The sequence below is a fragment of the Leptonychotes weddellii genome, chromosome 2 (genome assembly GCF_054177405.1).
Source record: "Leptonychotes weddellii isolate Sample4059 chromosome 2, ASM5417740v2, whole genome shotgun sequence".
NCBI classification, from domain to species: Eukaryota; Metazoa; Chordata; class Mammalia; order Carnivora; family Phocidae; genus Leptonychotes; species Leptonychotes weddellii.
The window spans coordinates 11,284,777-11,295,858 of record NC_138370.1 but is presented as its reverse complement, the minus strand read 5'-3'; the positions used below and the strand labels follow the sequence as shown (position 1 = coordinate 11,295,858).

The 11,082-nt window shown below is 42.6% G+C and overlaps 1 pseudogene; it reads left to right on the top strand.

Moving 5' to 3' along the window:
- The first annotated feature begins 5,899 nt into the window (after positions 1-5,899).
- On the top strand, positions 5,900-6,277 carry LOC102739903 (cytochrome c oxidase subunit 5B, mitochondrial pseudogene; annotated as a pseudogene).
- The last annotated feature ends 4,805 nt before the right edge of the window (positions 6,278-11,082 follow it).

The window sequence follows — 11,082 nt, the reverse complement described above, 5'->3', positions numbered from 1 at the left end:
TTATGAACATATACTGTGAAAATGTAGTTGTGACATTGTCAAGTTGATTATCAGGAGGCTTTCTGACTGATAAACTGTATTTTTTTAACAGGGGAATTTTTACAAAGATTAAACTTATCCTAGAATCTCGTTCCTTTTTTTGTTAAAAAATTTGGTGTGCACTTTTCAAGTCCCTCCAGCCTAAAAATATACCCTATGGGCCTGGGTAGGTGGCTGCACTTAGATTATATCTATACTTGGTGTATTATTTATTATGTGAAATGTATCAGGAATTCTCCATAACTTTTTTTTTTTAAGATTAAAAAAAAATTTTTTTTAAGATTTTATTTATTTATTTGAGAGAGAGAATGAGATAGAGAAAGAGAGCATGAGAGGGGGGAGGGTCAGAAGGAGAAGCAGACTCCCCACTGAGCAGGGAGCCCGATGCAGGACTCGATCCTGGGACTCCAGGATCATGACCTGAGCAGAAGGCAGTCGCTTAAGCAACTGAGCCACCCAGGCGCCCCTCTCCAGAACTTCTGCCTAATAAGGAAAACCTGTCATTCCTAATCTTCAGTAACTTTTCAGCTTCTACTGAGGCCCCTCCCAAGACCCCTACACACGTTAAGAAATGCCCTTCTAGTTAATTTTGTTGACCACTAGGCGCAGCATCCAACTCATTACTGTCTGGTTTATGTGGGTAGGGTTGTTTTTCTCTTTTCGAGCTTGTCTTAAATATCACCACAGATTGAATTTGATTCTCCAAATCCAGATTGGATTTGAATCAACCCTTAAGCATTGAAAATAGTAGACACATGTCTATTTAAGTTTTAGCAATAAAGGCAATAATTTCCAACTATTCTTGAAAAGTCCGTCTTTTGATGTGAGTAGGAGAAAGGATTCGATCGATAGACTAAATGTACAAACGGACAATGGCCAGACCATATGTGAAAATAAAACTGACTCACAGCCTGCAGCAATTAGCCCGGAAGCCAGCTATGAATCAGACTTGCAGGAAGTCAGACAACTATCTCTAGGAGCAATACAAGAAAGCAAACAGTAACTCTGTACCAATCGGTCCCAAATGACCAAGACTTACTAACTGACAGCTTCCCCAATTCCTGTTCCTGCTTCCAACTTAAGACAACCAGAGAAAGACCAACCAAATACGACCCCTAACCAATCACACCAAATGCCCTGCTTCTGGTCAGCCCACCTCCAGCTGCCCGGCACCAAGTGTCCAATCAGGGCACACCTGAAACCTTCTCTTCCTTCCACTGGAAGGCTTTCCCATTCCTCTGACTGCCCGTGAGTCTGCCAAAATTCAAGTGATGATGGCTGCCTCCCTTGCTATGGCAAGTTCTGAATAAATCACCTCTGCTTGTTCTCATTTGGCCTTTGTTAATTTCTGCACAATCAATATGGTAAATATATATGGAGTGTCTGCTATAAGAGCACATTCTGCGGGAGCAGACCTAAGATGTAGACCCAACAGAGCGGACAGTCTCGTTGGGAAGCTAATACAACCAAATGATAATATGTAAAACTGAACAGTTTTTTAAAAAACATTTTTTAATTTAAATTCAATTAATTCACATAGTGTATTATTGGTTTCAGAGGTACAGGCCTATGATTCATCAGTCTTCTATAATACCTGGTGCTCATTACATCACATGCCCTCCTTAATGTCCATCACCCAGTTACCCCATCCCGCTACCATTCTCCCCTCCAGCAACCCTCAGTTTGTTTCCTATGACTAAGAGTCTCTTACGGTTTGTCTCCCTCTCTGGTTTCATCTTGTTTCATTTTTCCCTCCCTTCCCCTCTGATCCTCTGTTTTGTTTCTTAAATTCCACATATCAGTGAGATCATATGATACATGTCTTTTTTTGATTGACTTATTTCACTTAGCATAATACCCTGTAGTTCCATCCACGTTGTTGCAAATGGCAAGATTTCATTTTTTTGATGGCTGAGTAACAGTCCATTGTATATATATACCACATCTTCTTTATCCATTTATCTGTTGATGGACGTCTTGGCTCTTTCCATTGTTTGGCTATTGTGGACATTGCTGCTATAAACATTGGGGTGCAGGTGCCCCTTCGGATCCTTACATTTGTATCTTTGGGGTAAATACCCAGTAGTGCAATTGCTGGATCGTATGGTAGCTCTATTTTCAACTTTTTGAGGAACCTCCATACTGTTTTCTAGAGTGGTTGCACCAGCTTGCATTCCCACCAACAGTGTAGGAGGGTTCCCCTTTCTCCGCATCCCCGCCAACATCTGTCATTTCCTGACTTGTTAACTTTAGCCATTCTGACAGATGGGAGGTGGTATTGCATTGTGGTACAAAACTGAGCAGTTTTTGAGATAATAGTATAAAATCATGAGGCTGATTATCATAAACCGTGAGTGATTTTTGCTACACCATGAACTTCTTTAGGGAGGACACCATGAATATGTCATTTAACAAAATTCCCAGACCAGCTTAAGCAGAAACAGGAAGTTACTATTTTGCACAGCTGAGATGCCCAGTAGGGTATGGCTTCCAGTTGGCCTGGCTGACGGAAGGAACGGTGTGGCAGGCTTCTCCTCTCCCCAGTTCTCCCCCTAGATTGGCCCCTTTTTCAGGTGTGTATAGTGGCAACTCCTGACCCTAATTCCCAAAAGCTCTGGTTTCCTCACCCCAAGCTTGTAAGATGCTGCAAGCCTCCCATCTTTGGGGCCCAGATTCAATAAAGAGTGTAAGCCTCTCTTTCCGGAAACCTTAGCCAAGTGTCTTCCTGTCCCCTTGGATCATCTAGGGTTAAATCCCCAACCCGGAATCAATCATGGGGCACATGGGACAGGGGAGTGGAAAATGGCGACTGGCTTGAGCCTATGTGAACTCACTCTTGCTGTGAGAGGTGGGACCAGCCTCATGCAAAACTCATAAACAGACTATAGCAGAAGTGGTTTTCCAAAGGATATTGAAGTCGTGTTTCCAGAATCAGAGAACACGAGACAGGAAAACAAAGACTTGCATTCATTTACTCAACAGAAAATTCTGAGTTGCACATACGTGTGCTGTTTGGACAATGTGCTGTGCTTTGGGGATTCAGAGATAGGCTATTCCAACCACTGAGGAACCCATAATAATAGGGTGGAGGCAGAAAGAGAAGTATAGAGATACAAGAGTGTTGTAAGCTCTGAAAAGAGGCATGCAGGGGGCTTTCTGGGAACACAGTGAAGTCACCCCATCTAGGGCGGCCGTGAGAAGGAAGAGAAAGAGAAAGATGGAGGTGGGAAGGGGCTAGAGATGAGAAAAAGCTCTCATAAAGAGGTGGTGCATGAGCTGAGCATTGTCTGCCTGGAGTTGTTAGCCCGGCATGTGTGGAGCTAAGGCATTCTAAGTGGAGAGATCGTCCTCAAATGCACGGAAATCTGAGGAATGCATGGCCCATCTGGGGGAACGTAAGTAGGTCAACGTGACTGTAGAGTGTGGTGAAGGGGGAGGGGGTTTGAAACCTGAATGAGTGAGCAGGAGCCTAGCCATGGAAGGCCTTACATACCCAGGGAAGAAGACTGGATTTTATTCTGATGGCAGAGCGAAGCCACTGAAGGCGTTCTAGCCAATTTATGTTTTAGAAAAATTACTCTGAAGAATAGATTGGCGCTATGCCTTTGGAAAGTGGGGGGTGGGGAAGAAAGGAACCAAAAGATGGGAAACTAGGTAGAATCTGTTGCAGTCAGACATGATGAGCACCTGAAATAAGTGAGTAGCAAGAGAGATGGTGAGGAAGGGATAAATGCAAGAAATAATGAAGGAGAAGGAACAACGGGACAGTTCAGGATATCTATTGCTGTGTATCAAACCATCCCAAAATATTGTAGCTGAAATCAACAAATTGATTTATTTGTTCAGTTTTGGTAGTTTGAGCAGTGCCTGGAGGGCACAGATCATCTCTGTTCTACTTGGCCTCGGCTACAGTTCCTTGCCTGAGGGCCGGAGAACCCACTTCATTTCTGAAGGTGGTCAGGAGTGCAGTGGTGAGAGACACCAGCCCCAGCATCACTAACAGACTCAGTGGTGGCGCCTTCCGCAGGCCAGGGCTGCCAGTAGGAGATGCAGTTACAGAACTGCTCTCTCTGGGTGCAGTAAGGGTAATGGAATCTCCACAGCAGCAGAGGCAGAACTTAATTGTCAGGACCTCGATGGCATGATTGTGTAAGGGCAGTAAGTGTGTAATGACAGCTGAAGTGGAGGGTTCCCCAGAGGGTAGTCTCTAATGGGGTCTGTAGCAGAGTCTGTGGGGGAGTCTATAGTGGTTAATAGAACGTGGTGTTTCCAGGGGCAAGATAAATGGGTCTTGCTTAATATACTCAAAGTCTTGGTAAAGTTTTAAGCTTTAAGAAGAGATCAAGATCAGATGATCTGGAGACCAGAGTCAACCATTTTCCATGGAAAGTTACAACCTCTTGCCCAATTTCAAGATCTAAGCTGGTTCTCAACCCAGAGCTCACTGTCTGAAGTAGAGGCCAGGTCCCCGGCAGGAAAGCCCCTGTATATACAGAATATCCTGCATGGGCTATATGGTACTGATTCCCCCGTGCTTCCCAAAGGAAACTATGGCCATCTATGTGGGCACCATACACTAGAAAGAGGGGGATATCCGGGTCTTTCCAGAGCTCTTGAGAACAGCATTGGTGTCGACACTGATAGCCAGGGAGCCAAATGTCACTGTGGCCTCTCTGTTAGAGTCGAGAAATGTAGGTGTCAGAAAATAAAGTCCTTGATGAAGTCTGTCTCACATTGAGTCCATGTGTCCTGCCCACCTGCTCACCTCCACCTCCCACCGTGCAATGGTTATTTCCTTGGTTCCAGGGTCCATAACTGGGTTGATCACACTTGGAAGCTGGCAGAATCTTCATGCCAGTTCCTTGACTGTGGAATAAGAGCTATCATAGAAGGAAAGACCAAGTGGAAGCTCACTACCCCTTCTGACCACAATAGTAAATATATCATTTCAGAGGGATAGCAGAGATTAGTGCCACTCTCAAGGACTCACATACTTCAAAGTCTGACCAAACAATTCAAAATGGCGTCCTCATTAGAACCCCATTTAACTCACCAGTTGACCCCTGCGAAACCTGGATGGATCATGGCAGATGACGGTGGACTATCATGAACGTAACATGTAATGCCCCAATTTTGTTTTATTTTATTTATTTTTTTAAAGATTTTATTTATTTATTTGACAGAGAGAGATAGCGAGAGCAGGAACACAAGCAGGGGGAGTGGGAGAGGGAGAAGCAGGTTTCCCACTGAGCAGGGAGCCCAATGTGGGGCTTGATCCCAGGACCCTGGGATCATGACCTGAGCCAAAGGCAGACGCTTAACCAACTGAGCCACCCAGGCACCCCTGTGATACCCCAATTTTAGCTGCTGTTCTGGATATGGTATCTTTATGAGAGCAGATTCACTCTGACCGGGAATATGGTGTGCAGCTCCTGATCTGGAACGTATATTCTTTCGCTACGTCTCAGGAAGGAGGGCCAGTTCTCATTCCATGGGAACTAGAGTATGCTTTCACACTTCCTTGCCCCAGAACTATGCTATGCTCCCACTCTAGTTTATTCTGACTAGAGTTCAAGTTTTCAGGAATGGCAGCGAGTATTTGAAGGTTTGTCAACTAGTTCCGCATATTAAGATAGAATCAAGACCCAAAAATTATGCCAAGCTTTTTAGCTGGTCTATGTTCTCTATTCGGTGGGATGCAAACTCAAGAGTTTGTCACAGCTGAAGTCCTAAGACTGAGATTTTCAACTTGGGAGGTGGTAGTAAATATATGTCTATGAGGGAGGGAAAGCCCTCCCCCGGAAATCACGTCTCTTTCCGGAGCCTGCTCCCGGAAGTACTGCTGTTTGCTGCGGGCATGATGGCTTCAAGGTTACTTCGCGGTGTTGGAGCGCTGGCCACGCAGGCTCTCAGGGTGTGCTCCATGGCATCTGGAGGTAGTGTTCCTACTGATGATGACCAGGCGACTGGGCTGGAGAGGGAGGTCATGATGGCTGCACAGAAAGGACGGGACCCATACAATGTGCTAGCCCCAAAGGCAGCTGCAGGCACCAAGGAAGACCCTAATTTAGTCCCATCCACCACCAACAAGCGAATGGTGGGCTGCATCTGTGAAGAGGATGATAGTACTGTCATCTGGTTCTGGCTGCACAAAGGAGAGACCCAAGGGTGCCCCAGCTGTGGAACCCATTACAAGCTGGTGCCCCACCAGTTGGCCCCAGTTGCACTAACTTACTGAAAATGTGCTGTGAAGTTTCTTCTTTCCAATAAAGACTACCCATTGCATTGGCTCCTTCTCCCATAAAATGTATGAAATTGGGGGTAACGAGTCACCGGAAATTATAAAATAGTTCAAGGTGTTAACAAAGTTACGGAAATTGTCTAAAGACTTTGAAATCTTGTGTGCTCTTCTTTCCTTAAATTACCAGCATACCCCAGGGTGGAAAGGTGGTGTACACTCCCTGTCATTTTATTCACACAATGTACGCTTTGTGCTGGCAAATTTGAGGATATTTACATATTTCACTATTCAACACTTAACTAAGGTAAAAATGCATCCGTTTGCCCAGCAACTGTTCCCCATGAATGAGATAAGCAGTGGACAAAAACTGGCTAAATTGTCATTTAATTGGTTAAATCATTAATTAAACAAGAAAAGACCAGTTTATGTCATGTGGATTTTCAGAGATAAATAGAATCGAAAGCCACAAAGAACGTGTTTCCCGTGGTTGGACCGTGCATCTACCAGGAGCAGATTCGTGCTCTGTTCCTCAGAGCTCTTGTGTAGCAGGAAAGAGAGAAATGTCTGCCAGCAGACAAACCTGGCAGCAATAACTCTCTCCCTTTGTCTGCCATCGATCTGGTACGATGTCCACCAGTGGCCTCTGAGGGAGGCATTTTGCCAAGAATTGTTCCCCTTCTTAATGGTTGTGTCCCTGACACCTGGGACTGTTACTGCCTCTTCTTTGCCTTTAGGCATAAAACTAACCAGCTTCATACTTAGAAAGCAATACTTTGCTTTTCTTCCAGAAAACCGTGTATGGATGCTCGAAAGGTCACTGACTTCTTTGAAAATGACACAAAAGATTTGATGGCTTCGTGTCATCGTGTGACAAAATTTCAACGCAGATAGCACACTAGGGACAACGAGCGAATGGATTACTAGTGGAACGAAAAGTCAATGTTCAGATCTCATAATCCTAAGTTTTATTCACACTTTCCTTTTCTCAGAGCTCGTGTGAAATCATGACCTTCACAGATTCACCTGTCCCACCATGCACAAATTCACATTCTATGTTCGCCCTGGAATCTTGTGCACTCCCTATGTGGACAATGTTGTTCTGAGTTGTCGTTTGTATGTTATTATTTCATTATGGTTTTTATACTTCAATAAACCATTCTGAGTCACTAATTCACTTTTGTGAAATGGAGCTAAAATGCAACATGTGGGTAAACATAAAAAGGCGTGTTTAATTAAGCAAGTGGTACTCTGTCAATGATTAGGAAGGACATAAGCCAGAGGGTAGTAGATCCTATTTACTGGATGGGGCTCCCTCCGAAATGATCCACACAGTTTGCAGCTTATGTGCAACCTCTAAACCCATAATATTTTTAGTAGTTTATTAGCATTTCTACAAAAACCCTACATTTAAAATTTATGACATGTTTATGAACAAAATTGGTTTATAGCTTTTCCTCTGCAGACGCCCGCAGGCGGCTTGATGGACTGCTAGGGATGGCCTGTGGTCTGTAAGCCACACGGCTCAGTGGTTTCTGCCTTTTCCATCCCAGAGATGATATCAGTATCTGCCTACATTTTTAAAAGATTTTTTTCATAGTTGCATTTTTTACATTTAATTCTTAATTCTTGGACTTTATTTTGGCATATGAATAGATATGAGGCTGCCCCTGACCCCCCAGAATGTTACCTTATTATTTTAGTGTTATTGGTTAAATAATTTTAATTTTCTCCACTTATTTCAGATGCCACACTTATCATATAGACCTTCTTAAATATCTTAGGCACAATTTCACGGGCTCCATTCATAACAGCCCTGCATGTGGATCTTTCTTTACTTTCTGTTGGGTTCATTGAGCATTTACCATACAGCCTATGGAAGCTTAATATGTTTTGATATTTGGTAGTGCAGGATCCACCTAACTTCTCTCTTATTTTAAAAATTGTATTGGCAAATTTTATTCTTCCCCAAGGGGAGGTATGCATGACTTAGTGTTTTTTTTTTGTTTATTTGTTTGTGTTTGGTTTTGGTTTTTATTTGCAAGGTTTTGGAATATGTGAAGAACACTCTATAGATATAAGATATTTTTATTCTTGTAGTCTTTTTAAAAAAGATTTTATTTATTTATTCAACAGAGAGAGAGTGAGAGAGCACAAGCAGGGGGAGAAGCTGAGGGAGAGGGAGAAGCAAACTCCCCGCTGAGCAGGGAGCCCGATGTGGGACTCGATCCCAGAACCCTGGGATCATGACCTGAGCCAAAGGCAGACACCTAACTGACTGAGCCACCCAGGCGCCCCTCTTGTAGTCTTATCATTACTATTCACAGGCATTCTATTAAATGAAATAAAAAGCATTATCTCATTTTTGACACCTCAGGAGCTGTCTGATAGTGCTACCAATAGGAAACATTTTATAAGAACCCCTTCATACTGAGACTCTGTATTTTCCTAGCCTGGGATGCTGAGCATAATGGACTCATGGGGATATCACCAATCATTGTAATAGGCCAATATTTTTTCCCCAGTGGACTGTGGAAATACTGCCACAATATGCAAATTAAAGCAATTATGATTCAGACAACATTTCTGGGATGCTAAAACTGCCAATCGGAAGGTAAAAATTCAGTCAACCAATGAGTTTCCTTATCTCTGTGATCCTAAACAATTTTTCACATCCTCTCCCCCCCTGCCCCAGCTAAATTAATGAATCAGCAAATTCAGTTTGAGCACAACTTCCAAGTAGCACCTTATTAAAATCACACATCTAAAATAACCTGTGGGTCTTCCTAAGCATTTGCACACTCTATGCTAGAGGGTCAGAACAAATGGCTTCTGGATCCAGATGGTTCATGAAGCATCTCGTGATTAAGTGATCTGAAGCAAAGGATCCATTGTGGCTTTGTATTATTAGTAGCTAAATATGATTTGGCTTCTGTAATCAGAATTCGTAAAACGAAAACAGAGCGGGTACTATGGTTCATACTTGTTGTGCCAAGTTAGGTTTCTCTGTGGACTTCAAGAGGTTTTTTTTAATGTTGTTTTATTATATTTGTAATTAGCCCTTGTGAAGAAAGACTCTTTTAGATTCTGCCAGTGATGCATTGCAGATTTCATTATAACAAATATCCATGACCCCTGGTGCCTAACTGTAAACAATGATAGTTACTAGCCTCATTAGGAGACTAGCAGATGGCTTATAAAGTCCTCACTGGAGTTTAAATCCATTGGTGGCTTGCAGTGCACAAATGTTTATCTTTAAACAGTATATAATATGTCAGAAGGGGTCTGTGTTCTGTTTTCCTTAGTATTAATGTATTCTGATCCTAGCAAGAAAAATTTCTTTGATTACATTTTGTTTGTTTGTTTGCTTGCTTACTCTACGTGAAGTGATTCTCAGAATTTTTTTTTCCTGGTTTCCTACCTTTTAGAAGAACAAAAGTCTTGTCAACTTCTCACTTTTATCTTTTACTCATTTTACAAATCTTTATCACATTCCTACCATGAGGTGAGCTAAAATATTAGCGATGCAATGATATACAAAATAGTAGATGCTCAATAAATACTGAAAGAAACTGAAGTTAGAAGTTAGATTTATGGGGTGCCTGGGTGGCTCAGTCACTAAGTGTGTGCCTTCGGCTCAGGTCATGATCCCAGGGTCCTGGGATCGAGCCCCACATCAGGCTCCCTGCTCGGTGGGAAGCCTGCTTCTCCCTCTCCCACTCCCCCTGCTTGTGTTCCCTCTCTCGCTGTGTGTCTCTCACTGTCAAATAAATAAATAAAATCTTAAAAAAAAAGAAGTTAGTTTTATTTTGGGGTGCCTGGGTGGCTCACTTGGTTAAGTGTCTGCCTTCAGCTCATGTCATGATCCCAGGGTCCTGGGATGAAGCCCCGCATCGGGCTCTCTGCTCAGCAGGGAACCTGGTTCTCCCTCTCCCTTGCTGTTCCCCCTGCTTGTGCTCTCTCGCTTTCTCTCTCTCTGTGTCAAATAAATAAATAAAATCTTAAAAAAAAATGAAATTAATTTAATTTTATATAATGATGCTTTCCAGCTAAATAGTACTTCAACACTATTTCCTAGACATGGAACATATTATTTTTGTCTGTAAACATTTCTTTTAAACTACCAAAATGTTAGAAATTGGAGAAGGTGCTCCATGCCGAAGACTTTTGTTGGTCCAACACATATGGAATTCTCAGTGATAAGAGCTTCTTAGATAAAATAATAATAATGGTGAACATTAATTAAGCACTTACTATGTGTCAGCACTTACCTGTGATAAGAACTTTAGTACCTCAATTCTGTAAAGTATAATCAATCCATGGGGACGGTACTACTTTCCCATTTCACAGATAGGACTACAGCTTAAAGATATTAATCAAGTTGGCCAAGTTCTCCCAGTGGTGAGCCCAGATGCAAATGGAGGCAATCTGACTCTAGACCCCATACAAATTTTAATCATTATGCATTAATTGCAACAACTTTCACATCTAGACATCCATATGCCTACAATAGTCCATTCCTGGCCATCATCTTCTGGGAGACTACATTTATTAGCACTTAACTCTTCAGACTTTGGAGCCTGCCTGCTTGGTTCAAATCTTGCCTCTGCCATTTAAAGCTGCGAATATGGGCAAGTTACTTGACCTCACTGTGCCTTGTTTTCCTCATTCAGAAATTGGAGATAATTATAGTACCCACTCCTAGTGTTGGTGTGAGGATTCAATGACAATATATGCAAAGCACTTAAGATAGCGTATGGCGCAGAATAAAAGCTGTTACGATACAATTAGGTAACATCTCTATT